Source organism: Trachypithecus francoisi, unplaced genomic scaffold (genome assembly GCF_009764315.1).
Source record: "Trachypithecus francoisi isolate TF-2019V2 unplaced genomic scaffold, Tfra_2.0 Lachesis_group3, whole genome shotgun sequence".
Classification (NCBI taxonomy): Eukaryota; Metazoa; Chordata; class Mammalia; order Primates; family Cercopithecidae; genus Trachypithecus; species Trachypithecus francoisi.
Genome location: NW_022681468.1, coordinates 41,687,266 through 41,704,222, shown reverse-complemented (window position 1 = coordinate 41,704,222; position 16,957 = coordinate 41,687,266). Strand labels below are relative to the sequence as shown.

General features: G+C 40.1%; 1 protein-coding gene and 2 non-coding genes across 8 annotated transcripts in view; 2 read left to right on the top strand and 1 right to left on the bottom strand.

The window, feature by feature from the left end:
- The window catches only part of PPP2R5E (protein phosphatase 2 regulatory subunit B'epsilon), a 182,831-nt gene that overhangs the window by 99,763 nt on the left and 66,111 nt on the right, over window positions 1-16,957 (bottom strand). The window lies entirely within an intron of this gene.
- Window positions 9,117-9,219, top strand: LOC117071683. The gene has a single exon (XR_004432441.1). It is a non-coding gene; the product is annotated as a U6 spliceosomal RNA (small nuclear RNA).
- Window positions 10,620-10,761, top strand: LOC117071906. The gene has a single exon (XR_004432631.1).

The window sequence follows — 16,957 nt, the reverse complement described above, 5'->3', positions numbered from 1 at the left end:
TTACAGACCAAATGGAGAGAAACCCTAATTAAATGACCATATAGATAAATATAAAAGTGAAAACATTTAACATTACAAAAAAGGGTACAAGAAGATATTATAAGAAGAGCATGGCTGGGCGCGGTGGCTCAAGCCTGTAATCCCAGCACTTTGGGAGGCCGAGACGGGCGGATCACGAGGTCAGGAGATCGAGACCATCCTGGCTAACATGGTGAAACCCCGTCTCTACTAAAAAATACAAAAAACTAGCCGGGCAACATGGCGGGCGCCTGTAGTCCCAGCTGCTTGGGAGGCTGAGGCAGGAGAATGGCGTAAACCCGGGAGGCGGAGCTTGCAGTGAGCTGAGACCCGGCCACTGCACTCCAGCCTGGGCGGCAGAGCGAGACTCCGTCTCAAAAAAAAAAAAAAAAAAGAAGAGCATATATTGTAAAGAATGAAAACAAATGGATCTACTCTCAAAAAAAGTACAGTCCAGGTGGAAGCAAGATTTGCACATATTAATAACAGCAAAAAATACAATTAAAGTATCTAAATCTCATGGACCAAGTTGAGAGACAGAAAAGAAAAAAGCACCTCACAAGGAAATGGATCTCCAGCTTAGGTCCTTCATTATGTCCTCTCATTAAAATCTTACAAAAATCCTGCCTAATACATGTTAATATTCCCATTTTACCTATAAGAGAACCGAGGCTGCAATATATTCAGTTTTATTATTCTGGGTCAATGGCTAACATGTAGAAACAACTTCACTACAAAGAACCAGAAGGAATAATTTTACACCAAAATGAAATACTTCCGCTCCACTTATTTGGACAGATAAATGTGGCAGTAGGATTATAAAGAATAAACAATGATTTTTGTCCTCTTCATCTCCTACCTCCCCACCCCCCCTACTTTTTTTGAGACAAGGTCTCACTCTGTCACCCACGCCAGAGTGTAGTGGCATGGTCACAGCACACTGTAGCCTCAACCTCCCTGGCTGAAGCAATCCTCCCACTTCAGCCTCCCAAGTGGCTGAGACTACAGGCATGCACCACCACACCTAGCTAATTTTTGTAGTTTTTGTAAACATGGTGTTTCACTATGTTACCTAGGGTGGTCTTGAACTGCTGGGCTCAAGGGATCCTGCCGCCTGGACCTCCCAAAGTGCTGGGATTACAAGCGTGAGCCCCTGCGTCTGGCCTCCTACCTCCCTACTTACAGCCCACTTCCAGCTCCCAAGGCACACAGTATTCCACAATCACACTCTGCACTCATAACCTTTCCATACTTTTAAAAAAAAAAAAAAACTGACTTGCCCTCTGACAATGTGGTGGTTGATTATCCTGTCTGCTAAAGGGTTAAGGGATTATCTCTAGGAAGAACATATTTATATTATTAAAAAACACTTCATAGTAACAATAACAAAATGGCTTCATTCAATTGCATACTTTTAATAGGAATTTCCAGCATAAAACAAGCAAATTATCTGAAGACTCTACTGACATCTAATCTACTTTCACAGGATCATAAAGATAAGCCTTTATCAATATTTTTTTTTTTAAAAAGTGGCTGAGCACAATGGCTCACACCTATAATCCCAGCACTTTGGGAGGCTGAGGTGGGAAGATCAACACAGAAAGACCCCCATCTCTACAAAAAAAAAAAAAAAATTAAAGCATCCTAATAAAAAAAGAAAATGTCTAATTCTGAAATTTTGACAATTCACATTGCTTGTACCATTAATGCACCGTGATATTACAAAAGTGACCAAGCAATAGCTTCTGAGCCATTTCTTACACCACCCCGAAGTCCAAAGACAAGCATAGCATGCAGATGACAACATTTCTTTGAAAAAAACCAAGTGGGGCAAGTTCAAGAGAGACCACTCTGAAAGACATGCATCTAGATTCCAGAAACTCTCATATTACATAAATCTGCAAAAACACACACCAGGCTCTCTTTGGGAATGGTGAGTACACATAAAAATGTGTGTGTTTCAAATTTCTGATAAAACCAGATGTCTTATGTATAGATTGTTCATAGACCCAGATGGGCCAGAAGAACCTCATTCATACAACTCTCACAATTTTTCAGAATCTATCCTCTATTGAAAATATCATGATCTCCTACAGATAATATACTCTTTTAGGATCTTGACTATAAACAATGTCAAAATACACTTGTTAATTAATGAATGAATAATCCAAAATAAACAAGAGTCACTGAAGACAGATCAGGTATTAGAAAAAGATAACACATTCTAAAGAGACATTTCCTGTTTCACAATAAATAGTTCTTTCTGAAAATCTTGAATGAGTCATCTTTTCCCAGTCATACCATGTATACATAATAATAGTAAAAACTTAGTAAGCACTTACTCTGTGGCAGTCACTGTTCTAAGGAGTTTACAAGTATTAACTCCTTTAACCTTCTCTACAACGCTGTGAGGTAGGTTTTACCAATCTTATTTTTACATATAAAAAACTGACCCAAAGATATTTAGTAACTTGCCCACCATCACACAGCTGAAAAGGGGGCCCTGCTGAGCTTCAGACCTCCACAATCTGGTACCTGTACACTATCCCACCTCTGCTAAAGACTAATGAGAGCTGGCTTATCACTACTGATCATTTTTGTTTTCATCTAATACCTACAACACATACTGGAGGACCATCTGGAAGGGTTAATCTTCCTAACAGACTCCTTAACATAGATTGAGGCAGACAAGCATTCTGTCATCTATCTCCTCTTTGCACCAAGCAAAATGCAACTACCAGGGGTTAGATTCTCCAGCTGGCCTGTTATTTCTGTTAATATTTAAAAGCTCCCTCAGGCTGGGCACAGTGGCTCGTGCCTGCCATTCCAGCATTGTGGGAGGCCAAGGAAGGTGGATCACCTGAGGTCAGATGTTCGAGACCAACCTGGCCAACATGGTGAAACCCCACCTCTACTAAAACTACAAAAATTAGTCGGGCATGGTGACAGGCGCCTGTAATCCCAGCTACTCAGGAGGCTGAGGCAGGAGAATCGGTTGAATTCAGGAGGCGGAGGTCGCAGTGAGCTGAGATCATACCATTGCACTCCAGCCTGGGCGACAGGAGTGAATCTCCGTCTCAAAAAATAATAATAAAATAAAAGACCCCTTCACATTAGTGTTAAGTCTCTCAAAAGATTCGAAGCCTTCTCTAACCTTCCAGCCTTCTCCTTTGCACTAAAGCTGGCTTACTTCAAGACTTCAACCTTCTTTGTTTGGATTTAATTTACTGTTCAGGAAAATATAATGACACAGAGGTTTGGTCGTTTCATTTTGTTCTGAACACCTGACATTTGTTGAACTCGCATACAATTTGGAGTCTAACTGAGAGTTCAAACCTGTATTATCACCAGTACAGCCTAAGGTCAAGAAGAAAGTCAGTTAGGTTGAACTGCTTTCAGCTAGTGATGGGACCAAAAGGAAGCATGAATAAAACAAGGAATAAACAAAGGAAAGGTAGAAGATATTTTAGGCAAGAACAGCATGGAGGTGAGAGTGAGCACATTACGGAAGAAATTATGAGACGAGACGCATGTCTAGGGCATGGAAGACAGGTGACTAGAAAGAGTGGGAAACGAGAGGGAGGAATAAGGACACACCTGGCCAGCAAGGACTTTACAAACTGCAGGGTAACCTGGGTTTCATGTGGCTGACCACACAGAAATGTTGGACAGGAGCAAACATAATGAGAAGGGTTTTGAGGGGGTTGATGGGAGGCAATCAAATTAGCCAAAAACAATGTCATTGAACCAAGCATGAAGAGTTATGAGGGCTTATACGAAGCTGATGGCCGTGGAAGAAGAGAAAAAAAAAGAAGACTAAGATACCAGAAGGTGGCCGGGCGCGGTGGCTCAAGCCTGTAATCCCAGCACTTTGGGAGGCCGAGACGGGCGGATCACAAGGTCAGGAGATCGAGACCATCCTGGCTAACACGGTGAAACCCCGTCTCTACTAAAAATACAAAAAACTAGCCGGGTGAGGTGGTGGCGCCTGTAGTCCCAGCTACTCGGGAGGCTGAGGCAGGAGAATGGCGTGAACCCGGGAGGCGGATCTGGCCACTGCACTCCAGCCTAGGTGACAGAGCGAGACTCCGTCTCAAAAAAAGAAAAAAAAAAAAAAAAAGATACCAGAAGGTAAGAAACAAAGGGATTTTTTTGAATTACATTAGATATAACAGAAAAGAAAGACAGTCAAAGATTACTAATGTTTCCAGGTTGGGAGAATGATGATACTGTCGGTAAAAATGAAATAATCAGACAGAGAAGTTAGTCAAGGAAGTTCATGAACTGTAGTGGCAACAATGGAATGTGAGGTAACTCCAAGGGAGAAAAAGACTCGAAATAGAACTAGAAACAAGGGGCTAAATTAAACGGTAGAGATTCCAGAGTTTTCCCATAAAGGTGTAAGCTGAAATCAAAGGAACAGATAGCTCAATTACTGAGTAAGTGGAAAACTAAGAATAGAAGATTAAAAATGGAACCATGGGGCAGCTAGAGACAAGATAAAGAAAACTCAACAATGAGGCAGAAAACTCAGCATAGAAAGGGACAGAGAACCAAGATGAAGTGCCCGCAAAAACAAAGTAAAGCTCTGAGACATTTTCCAGTGCTAACAGTGTACTAAAGATATACAAGAGTAAAACCTTCTGTAATTTTAAAGAAATGCCTCTAAATGCTAATGAAACAACCAAAACAGCTCTCTAAGAAGTCTGAGAAATGTCTGATGCAATCAGACTCAAGAGGCTGGGACAGGGCTAATTGTAATTTGGTTTTGGTGTGGATTTTATTAAATGAAGAAGAGTAACAGGAAAGGGGGATGAGATGGAGAGAGAAAATCAAGTCTGTTAAAGTTTTTAGAAACTTGGGAGTTTTAACCCATATGCATTTGACTTTAACATTAAATTCTAATTAGTGATTTCAGAAAAAGTGCAATAGAAAAGCCAAGGTGAAAAGAAAATAGTGAAAGGTAAAGAGAAGGAACCTGGATTTAATTCCAGATTCAGTAAAGAATCATGATAGTTTTAAAGTTGGAGTGAGCGGCCGGGCGCGGTGGCTCAAGCCTGTAATCCCAGCACTTTGGGAGGCCGAGGCGGGCGGATCACCAGGTCAGGAGATCGAGACCCTCCTGGCTAACACGGTGAAACCCCGTCTCTACTAAAAATACAAAAAACTAGCCGGGCGCGGTGGCGGGCGCCTATAGTCCCAGCTACTCGGAGGCTGAGGCGGGAGAATGGCGGGAACCCGGGAGGCGGAGCTTGCAGTGAGCCGAGATCGCGCCACTGCACTCCAGCCTGGGCGACACAGCGAGACTCCGTCTCAAAAAATAAAAAAAAAATAAAGTTGGAGTGAGCATATGGTTTGTATTATTAAAACCTAAGGGAGAAACATGAATATGCTTTGTATTGTTAAAAAGATCACTCTGGTCACTATGAGTTGAATGAATGGAAAAGAGGCAAGATAAGAAACAGGGACACCAGTTAGGAGACTACAGCTACACAGGAGGCAACTGTTATAGAATCATGATAAGGACTGGAGACAAAGTAGACAAATAAGAGATAATTTACTGTAGAAAGAATTGGTAGAATCAGTTGTGCTTGCTGATAGAAACTACTCTGGGGGGAGAGTACAGAGGTGAAAAGTGACTAAGACAGAGAGGGGTCAAAGGTGACTCTTGGCACTTACCTCACTTCTCCGTGGTTGTCTGGTTTGAGCACCTGGGTGAACAGCGGAGTCAGCAGGTAAAAGAGGGAAGAAATAGTTTGGTAGGGGAAATCAAGTGTTTCACTGACAATGTGTTATATTAGAGATGTTTATAAGACATATACATGGAGATGTATTGTATATACAAGACCAAAGTCTGAAAAGGGTGAGGTGGAGATAGAAATGTGGGCACCTCAGCTGGGTGTGGTAGCATGCTCCCGTAATCCCAGCTACTTGGGATACTGAGATGGGAGGATGGCTTTAACCCAGGGAGGTTGAGGCTGCAGTGAACCACAACTGCACCACTGCACTCCAGCCTGGGCAAGACAGTGAGACCCCATCTCAAAAAAAATAAAATAAGCAAAAGGAATGTCATATTTGGGGGGGAAAAAGTAAGAAAAGAAATGTGGGCACCAACCATATATAAATGGTAATATATAAGTGGTCTTAAAGCCAATAGGACGGATGAACTCACCTGTGGCAAGAGTGCAGAAAGTGAAGCAGAAGGAGCTCTGAAGAAACCCAACACTTACAAGTTGAGTAGAGGAGGAAGAGCCAGCTAACAGAATAAGAAACAGCCAGAAGCAAAAGGAAAACCTGAGCAGGGTCACAGAAGCCAAAGAAGAGCATGTTTCCACAAAGAAAATGTGGACAAGTGTCCAATGTTGCTGAGAGACATGAGACACGGAGGTGGCCCTGACAACAGTAATTTAAGTGAAGCGATGATCAAGGCAGATCAACGCACACCTCACCCTCCCTGCCCTATCAACATGGCTTATCACTTCTTTGCTTCTTTTTTTCTTGGGTCTGTCAGCATCTATTCCTGCCTTCGACAACTCTTTCTCAAATTCAAACTTCCCTAGAGAAAGGTTCTGCTGGAACACCATTTCACTCTCATCTCTGTTGGGTAGAAGCTCTGGGCCACATTACCCCTTGTCTATAGATTGGATGGTCTTGGATCATGGAGCCACCCAATCCGGTCATGTGAGACCAGAACACACATACCACATGACACCCATTAGAAGGGGGTGTTCTGGACATAAAGGGGCAGTCTAAGTCCTGGCCTGTTTCCAACACACTTTACAAATATTTAAATCAAAGACCAATGAAAAATTTTAGTGATGAAAGTCTAAGGAATCTTATAAATTCTAGGCAGTTTACTTTTTCTTAACTTGGGATGGGTATCCAGATATTCAATATATGACTGTTTTTTATATCTTACAATTAGTTTACAAAAATTACTTATAATCTCTCATTTAGATAATACATTGAAGACTGACAATTTTTAGAGGAAAAACTACAAAGGTAAAGAAAAACTGTTTATAGGGATGAAGTCACAACATTTAACACAATGATTTAAAGAAAAAAGCTGCCTAGAAGTGGCTTTTAAAACTTTCATGATAAAATGTTTTAAAAATGTAAGAAAAGATAGTTTTTTTTAATAGCATGCATTCATTCCCTATTAAAAAGAAGGAAAAAGTTTCCATCCAAAAATATTCAGGCCCTATAATTTTAACCCACAGGAAAGCCAAGCTAAAATGAAAAAACATTCAAAGGGAAGTTTACAGTGGAAACTCTGACAAATCCTTAACTACAGGGTCATGAACAGCACTGCTATTGTATGCATGTCTATATATTCAAACTTGAATACATACATTCTTCATTTCAAGTAATGGCCATAAAAATAGAGGATTATGATACTCAAATCTTGTATATGTCATTGATAAACCTAAACAACAACAAAAAAAGTAAAAGCATTAACACAAGCTGGAGTCAGAATATTCCACAAACGATGCCCTCACATTTGAAAGTAGGAAGAATGCTAACTTAAACCTGTATAATGCTCAAGGTTTTCAAGCATCCTCAAAATGTATTATTTCTTCTTTTTTCCCCCTCCTTTTGCTTTTTGTTGTTGTTGTTGTTGTTGTTCTCATGGAAGGCACAACACTGGATTAAAATGAGTTATTTCATGTAATGATCCTATCAACCCAGTGAGCTAGGCTGGCTAGGTTTGATACTTACTTTGCAACTGAAAAACCCAAATTCACCAAAGAAAAAGGATTTGCTCAAAATTACATATATTTCAGTAACAGAGACTATATTCAAGCACATATCCTATAGGCTACAAAAAGACCACTCCTCCTTCCACTAAAGTTTATATTATTAACAGCATATCCTCTAATAAGGAGACTTTCAAATCCCTGCTGAATCAGTTCAAATATCACATACCATACTCTGACTTCTAAATCAGACTGTACTATCCACCCAAGTAATAGTCATATTAATCAATCAATGGTTAGCAGTTCTTAGGCATTCAATGCCCTACTATGTGGGTGTATTACCAGCACACAGAACTCATACTGCTAGTGGTCACTGTTCTTCTATCCTTAAAATTTTAAGTGCCTTTAGATCCATTAACAATTAGTAATCATAAAATAATCTATAAATTACTTATTCATGACATTCACAAATAAGATCATATATTTAACACAAACTTAACTGAATAAGAATATTATACCTGACTAGTGTCCACTAACAGCTGAAAACTAAGAACAAGATGAATCACTTAGACTGTAAAGTAGTACAGTCTGTTTTATGACTTTACTATACACAAAATATGAATCCAATACATCTCCATTTCTAAACGGTGATTTACAAGGACCAAATCTCCACACCTCCCATTTAATTCATGGGCTGTTCTCGGGAGTAGGCTTATAAAGGCCACAATACCTACTAAATATTTGGATTACAGCCATGTAGTATCAGCATCTGCACCATTTCATAAAAAAGAAAACCATTATCATTAAAAAATCAGGACGGCATATAATACTACTACTACACCTACTACACATCTGCCTCAGCCAAACACAATAGACCATCTAAAAGCAAATGTGCAACGTGGTAATATTAAATAATATAAATAACCACCATTTATTGAGTACTCAATACATTCCAGGAACTGCCAACCTGCTTTAATGATAACAACAACAAAAACTGCAGCTAACATTTATTGAGCCTTGATAATGAGCCAGGCAATGTTCTATGTGGTTTACAGAAATTATTTCACAACATCACACATTACAAATGGAGAATCCAAGATATACAGAGACTAAGTATTTCACCCAAGGTCATATTGGCAATTAAAAGAGAGTAGGGGAGGAGAGAAAAAAAGCAGCAACGGAGAAAGGAGATGGGAAGGAGAGGGGAAGAGGAAATAATTTTAAAAAGGGAAAAACAAATTAGATACATTACCTATAAAACTTAATTGCCAAATAAATGCAAATATTAATTTTAAGAAAGGTCCTTAAACCTTTTCAAAGAAAAGTGTAAGGCAGCCATAAGGTTAAGGGTCTCTTATCTATACAATACAGAATCCTACTGAAAAAGCTCTTAATAAAAACGTACACTGAAGCAGCACATATACTAAAATTGGAATGATACAGAGAAGATTAGCATGGCCCCTTTAAAGAGAAAAAAATTTAAAAATATATATATACAATTTTTAAATGTATACTGAAACTACAAATCCAAAAATCCATGAAAGAAACAATGAAATCCAACTAATATTGCTCTTACGCAAAACATGGACAAACAATTCAGCTTGGAGATCCTTCAAATATTCACTTGAGGTTGCTTTCCCACTTCAAATGGGGAAATAAAAATGACACGGCTTAGTTTCAGTTAATACTTGGTTACCTGCTGAAACTACATATAAGGAAACCAAAGAAGGGCAAATTGAATAAAGGTTTTATGATGTGGATATCTATCCTGTAGAACTGAAAACAGACTATTTTCAAATGACTTGGAACACATCGAATGACAACTTGTGGTCCTCTACAACCTAACATCTGGCCTCTTTTTGAGAATGATGAAACTGAAACCCAGAGTTCTCACTGAAACTTTTGGTTTCACAATTATTGAGGATCTCAAAGAGCTTTTTAAAAATATGGATTATATCTACCAACATTTACCACATTAAAATTAAAAATGGGAAAAATTTTAATATTTATTAATTCATTTCAATACAATTGTAAATATTTTTTTTAAACTACATTTTCCTCAAAAAAATGAGTGAGAAGAGTGGCACCATGTTACACTTTTATACATCTCTTTAATGTCTGGCTTAATAGAAAGCAACTGGATTCCCAAAACCCACTTTTGCTTCAATTTCTTGCAACGGTACAGGTTACGTAGATTCTGGAAAACACAGTATATTCATGAGAGAGGGAAAAACATATCATGTCTTAGTATTACTATAAAATTAGTTTTGACCTCACAGACCCCTGAAAAGGTCTCAGGAACCTTTGGGGATCCCCAAAGCATGCTTTGAGAACCACTGATCTAGGATATGAAGTACACACTGAGAAACCATGAGACCTGGCTCCAATGCTGACTTACCCTGAGAGGAGATTAAGTCACTTAACTTCTCTAGATGCCAATCTCCTTCCCAATAAAGAAAAAATTGGCCAGGTACAGTGGCTCATGCCTGTAATCTCAGCATTTTGGGAGCCTGAAGCGGGCAGATCACTTGAGGCCAGGAGTTCAAAAGCAGCCTGGCCAATATGCAGAAACCCCATCTTGTACTAAAAATACAAAAACAAAATTAGCCAGGTATGGTGGTCCATGCCTGTAGTCCCAGCCACTCGGGAGTCTGAGGCATGAGAAATGCTTGAACCCAGGAGAAGGAGGTTGCAGTGAGCTGAGATCATGCCACTGCACTAAACCATGGATGACAGAGTTAGAGACTGTTTCAAAAAAAAAAAAAAGAAAGAAAGAAAAAAATCATTAAGAACAATACCTATCTCCAGTCTGTTAATCCCAGGTTTCATAACAAAGATGAAAACATAGAGAGATACACTCTGAGGTCTTTGGAAGATTAACTTCTATATAAAGCCAACTTCCAGGGCCTCTCTCACATGGTGCTGTGGGTGGGGGAGGGAGGGTGCTTTTCTCCTGAGGGAAGACTGGAGGCTGACATCAGCCCTCAAGGATCATCCTCAGAACTGCCATGAGCTGGGCAGCCTTGTTTTCCTACCTCACACATTTATAGTAAAAATAAATAAATAAATAAAGTCAACTTCTCAGGTACTATTCAGGTGGAAGCTTCACCTGCCTGTCCCCATTCTAGTTCCATTCACTTGGCCCTTGCTAAATGAACTGACTGATTTGTTTGTCCACACTTAGAATAGACACTGAACAAAACATAACTTAACTCTTCAGGGTTAAGAAGTGGCTGCCTGTCTAATTCAGTCTATATAGCACCTAACACCATACTGACAACAAACTAAAATTCTTTTCAACAAATCTTAACTGAAAAGGATATCTCTGAGAATGGGAGAGCCTAAAAAAAAATTCTCCCTGAGCCATCAAGTTGAGTCCCAGTTAGTGAAATGAAACCGATGGAGAGGGAAGAACCAATATATGCAATAAAAGATTAGGTTAAACCATATGCAAGTGCCAATTTTATACATCAAGATGGTCAAATATTGGAAATTTCATCTAGTTCAACCTAAAAGAATGCCTTATTTTGTTAACACTCAGACTAATGGTGTTAGTGGCGCCAAAGGTCACTACTCAAATTTGAATGCATACATGGTGAAACTTTCCACAAAGAATTTTTGCTTTGTTTTTCCTTTTTGTAACATAAATATTAAAATATACTCAAAAGTAGAAAGGACAGTATAATAAACCTTCACATACTCATCACCCAGGATCAACAATTACCAATCTTTTACCAATCTTACTCCACAGATAATTTTAAGGAAATCCATTTCCACCGTCTCAATGTTCTTTTTCTTAAGAGTTGGGGTCTCGACCAGGTGCAGTGGCTCATGCCTGTGTAATCCCAGCACTTTGGGAGGCCAAGGAGGGTGGATCACGGGAGGTCAGGAGTTCAGAACCAGCCTGGCCAACATGGTGAAACCCCATCTCTACTAAAACTACAAAAATTAGCCGGGTGTGTTGGTGTGCCTATAATCCCAGCTACTCGGGAGGTGGAGGTGGGAGAATTGCTTGAATCTGGGAGGTAGAGGCTGCAGTGAGCCGAGATCGCGCCACTGCACTCCAGCCTAGGCAACAGAGCGAGACCCCGTCTCAAAAAAAAAGAGGTGGGGTCTCACTCTTACCCAGGCTGAAGTGCAGTAGAGTGATTATAGTTCAATGCAGCCTCGAACTCCTGAGCTCAAGGGATCCTCTCACCTCAAACTCCCAAGAAGCTGGGACTATAGGCACAAGCCACCACGTCCTGCTATTTTTTTTATTTTTGGCAGACACAGGGTCTCATTTTCTTGCGCAGGCTGGTCTCAAACTCCTAGCCTCAAGCGATCCTCCTTTCTCAGCCTCTCAAAGTGCCGGGATTACAGGCATAAGCCACTGTGCCTGGCCAAAGACTCCATTTTTTTATGTATTCCATCCTAAAACTACCAGCCTGAAATCTTGTCTGTGATGGCACTGCAAATTCTCCTTTTTCAGCTTCCCTTTCAAAATCTTCCTTCTCTCACATTAAAAGGAGAAACACACCTGCTCACTGATCCCAAACCTTAGCACAGCTCACTTCCATTCTCTGTCACCAAACAAAGGGTCAGTTTGAGTGTTAAGAAAATAACAACTGGAAAACAAATTCTTTCGCAAATCTAGTAGTTTATCTGCTTTCAACAATACTGAAGGAGGATCTAACCAGTTGTTACCAAAAATAATTTTTGGTGATAATTGATTTTTGACACATAATTCAGAAATAGTTCAAAGGATTGAGTGATGCTGCAATAACAGAACACTTCCCATTCCTATCTCTTACTTATATAATTAGGATTTATCAGTGCTTTATCACGATAAAAAAAGAAGAGTATGAAATAGAATTGGCCGGGTGTGGTGGCTCACACCTGTAATCCCAGCACTTTGAGAGGCTGAGGCGGATGAATCACCTGAGGTCAAGAGTTCGAGACCAGTTGGCCAACATGCTGAAACGCTACCTCTACTTAAAATTTAAAAATTAGCTGGGCGTTGTAGTGGACACCTGTAATCCCAGCTACTAGAGGGGGTGAGACAGGGGAATTGCTTGAACTCAGGGGGCAGAGGTTGCAGTGAGCCGAGATTGCACCACTGCACTCCAGCCTGGGCAACAGAGGAAGACACGTCTCGGGGAAAAAAAAAAAAAAATGCTAAATCCCCATTCTGGCAATAATAAAATATTCACCCATGTATGAAGAGCTCATTTCTTTAATTTAAAACAAAAAAAAAGCCACAGTCCTGTGTATTTCATTGAGATACATTTCCAATAACTAAATTTTTAACAATCATTTATCAAAACATAATACCTTTACATTAGTTTGAATTATGTGATAATGGCAATGGCAAATTCTGTTTACTTCTGAATTCAGTTAACATTTAGAGCCTCATGGTCACAAGACATTTTAACTTTTTTTATTTTAAAATGTTATATTTTTAAAGTATGAGAAGTATGAGAGGGTGAACAGTTAATAAGACTTTCCAGTCTAAAAATATATTTTATTCTGACAAAATTCTGGAGTACAATGGAAATACAACTTCAACAAGCAAACAGTTAAAGAATTCATTCAATTTTTTAGAAGATGATGGTAGGAAACAAATTGCTGTCCACAAGTATCATTAAATACATAAATAAAAGTAACGAAACAGTTTAATTATTAAATGTCAACATTTTAAAATATCCTAGAAATTACATGCTATGCAACTATGTAAACATGTAGAAAAAAAAAACTTTTCAGAATCAATACAAAAAATACATTGTTTTACAAAATTCTTTCAAGCCTATATGAGCAAAAAGGTTTGAAAACTGGTGGCATGGAGGCCGAGCACTGTGACTCATGTCTGTAATCCCAGCACTTTGGGAGGCTGAGGTGGGCGGATCACCTGAGGTCAGGAGTTCAAGACTGGCCAACATGGTGAAATTCCGTCTCTACTAAAAATACAAAATTAGTCAGGAGTGGTGGCACATGCCTGTAATCTCAGCTACTCAGGAGGCTGAGGCACAAGAATTGCTTGAACCCGGGAGGCGGAGGTTGCAGTGAGCCGAGATCACGCCACTGCATTCCAGACTGGGTGACAGAGCGAGACTCAGTCTCGGAAAAAAAAAAAAACCAACAACAACAAACTGTTGCCATGGGTCATGCGTGATTTTAGCCTCTATTTAGATGGTATTCTGAAAACATGACCTTTGGTGAAATATTAATTTATTTAGTTGTTGGGTTTTGGTTCACGCAATAAAGGGGGGTAATACGAGAAGGCATGAAACACATCTGGCTGACTGGGACATCTGAAACTAATAAATAGAGTAAACCAGACTGTTAACAAAACATTTTGTCTGAATGCATAAAAATCTCAAAAAGTGTTTAATTATATTTACTTTTAAGTACCAAAACAGGGCATAGTCAGACACCCGCTAGAAAATCTAACAGAATAAACTGTTCATCATCAGTTTAATTTACCCAGTGCCTACTGTGAGCTGGGCCCTCGACATACAAATACACATTCCTTCAATAGTTTGAGCATTTTCCAGGGCTCAGACAGTGTTCTAGGTACCGACAATACTGAGTGAACAAAACTGACAAAGATCACTGTCCTGCTGGAGTTTACGCTCAGGCAGGATGCACAGATAATAAACATTACAAATAAGAACATAATACAGGCCAGGCCCAGTGGCTCACACCTGTCATCCTAGAACTTTGGGAGGCTGAGGCAGGCAGATTGCCTGAGCCCAGGAGTTCAAGACCAGCCTGGGCAACATAGCAAGATCTCGTCTGTACTTTTAAAATATAAAGTTTTTTTTAAAAATCATACAGTATGTTGAAAGGGACAAGTGCAAGAGAAAAAATAAGCAGAGTAAGGAAAGGAACATGGGGAGAGGGGGGTCACAATTTTAAATAGAATGCGCTCGCAGACATAAAGATAGATATTTGCCTAATTATGACATCACTGTGGTAAGTACTATAGGAGATTAAGGCTCTCAGTGGGAATTGAGGAGGAGATATCTAGTTCTCCCTCAAAGAGGTAGTGATATATGAGCCAACTCTTGAGAGAGCAAAAAGATGTTGGCCAGAATCACAAGACGAAGAAGGGCTCTCCCAGTCAAGAGAATAAATAGCCCGTGCAGAAAGGGCACAGAGAGGTAGGTGCACATACACAGCACATTCATGGCAGGCAGTAAACCTAGAGGAGGTAAGAGGGCGCCACTATAGAGAAGCTGGGCAGGTTCAGATCCGAGAGCTTCCATTTCTGCTGTGGGGGCCAAGGGAGCACACTACCAGCTCCTGGAGGCAGCTCCCAAAGGTGGGTCCACAGGGGCCACGCTAGAGACAGAGACCTATTGACACTCCCACAACAGGAAGAAAGGAAAGAGCAGAGCCGAGATTGGGGAAGGAGAGAGCAGCACAAACTCAAAAAGCTCCTGAGGCCAGGCGCAGTGGTTCACACCTGTAATCCCAGCACTTTGGGAGGCCAAGGCGGGCGGATCACGAGGTCAGGGGTTCGACACCAGTCTGGCCAACATGGTGAAACCCTGTTTCTACTAAAAATGCAAAAATTGGCCGGGCGTGGTGGCGCGCGCCTATAGCGGGGGGCTGAGGCAGGAGAATCGCTTGAACTGGGGAGGCGGAGGTTGCAGTGAGCCGAGATCACACCACTGCACTCCAGCCTGGTGATAGAGTGAGATTCCGTCAAAAAAAAAAACAAAAAAAAACCACAACTCCCAAGCAGTTAGAAGCAGAGAGACTCAGGGCCCAAAGCAATGAAGCTCAGGCCACGACGGAGATGATGGGGCCACTCCCTAAAGGGAGGAAACCTGTGAAAGGGACCGAGCAGTAGCTAGAAATACAAGTCTGGACTGGAGGAAATTCTAGCCTGGAGATACAGACTAAAAAGCCTGAGAAGGGAAACTGAAGGCATCAGAATGGATATGATCCACCTCTCTCTCTCTCTCTCTCTTTCTCTCTCTCTCTCTCCCCCCCCCTCTGACACACACACACACACGCACACACATAAAGAACAGTATCAAGCATAAAGAAGAGCACCAAGGATTTCTAAGCATTTCCTTTTTCAGAAAGAACTTGCTCACATGAACACTATTATTAATTTTTTTTTCATCTATCTTAAGCATACACTGTGTCAAACCCCCACAAATAACCAAAAGCAAAAAAAGCAGCTTCTTAAGAATGAGGCAATGACAAAAACGAGGCTGTTACAGATAACTTTTGGAACCACAAGAAACAAAATTATAATTCAAACCAAAGAGAAGTATTCCGAACCTACTCAAAAGATCAGGAAGGCCAGACACAGTAAATTCTAAGTCTAGGCCAAGTATATTTTCAAAGTCCTTCCCAATTTCCTTAAGCTAGCAAAAGATACGGAGAGATTTAAAAACATTATCAGGGCACCACAAAGTTAGATTTTTATGGCCTAATATTTTAGTAATTCACAATAACAACATATAAGCCAATAATATCTTTTAAATTTACAGGAATCCTAAGCAGCAAAGAACTACCCACAAAAAACAAGTTCGCTCATCTTTCCTGAGAGGTTGCACTTTCAACAATGCTTCTGTATTAAGGAACAATGCAACAGCACTCTTATTTTAAAATTAAATAGCTTTTCAGCGCTTTAAGAAAAATAAATACCTCTGAAGCAATTAATATATTCAAATTCAACAGTCATTTCTTTCAAGAGCTTTTTTACTTGTACTGTTTTCACAAAAGTAAACATTCTATCCAAATGAAACATCAATTTCTTTTATAGAACTTTAGCCTGAGCCGGGCTTGGTGGTGCGCACCTGTAATTCCATCACTCTGGGAGGCTGAGGTGGGTGTATCACCTGAGGTCAGGAGTTCAAGACCAGCCTGGCCAACACGGCGAAACCCTGTCTCTACTAAAAATGCAAAAATTAGCCGGTCATGGTGGCGGGCACCTGTAATCCCAGCTACTTGGAAGGCTGAGGCAGAATTGTTCCAACCCGGGAGGCGGAGGTTGCAGTGAGCCAAGATCCCGCCCCTGCATTCCATCCTGGGCAACAGAGTGAGACTCCGTCTCAAATAAATAAATAAATAAATAAATAAATAAATAAGAATTTTAGCCTGTTAGCTAATTCACAAAAGAACTGGTACTGCTACACTCTTTTAAAAATAAAAATAAAAAGCATACTGGCAACAATATGAATTAAGATATATGAATGCCCTCTTCCATTTTATTTTATTTTATTTTTTTATTTATTTTAGAG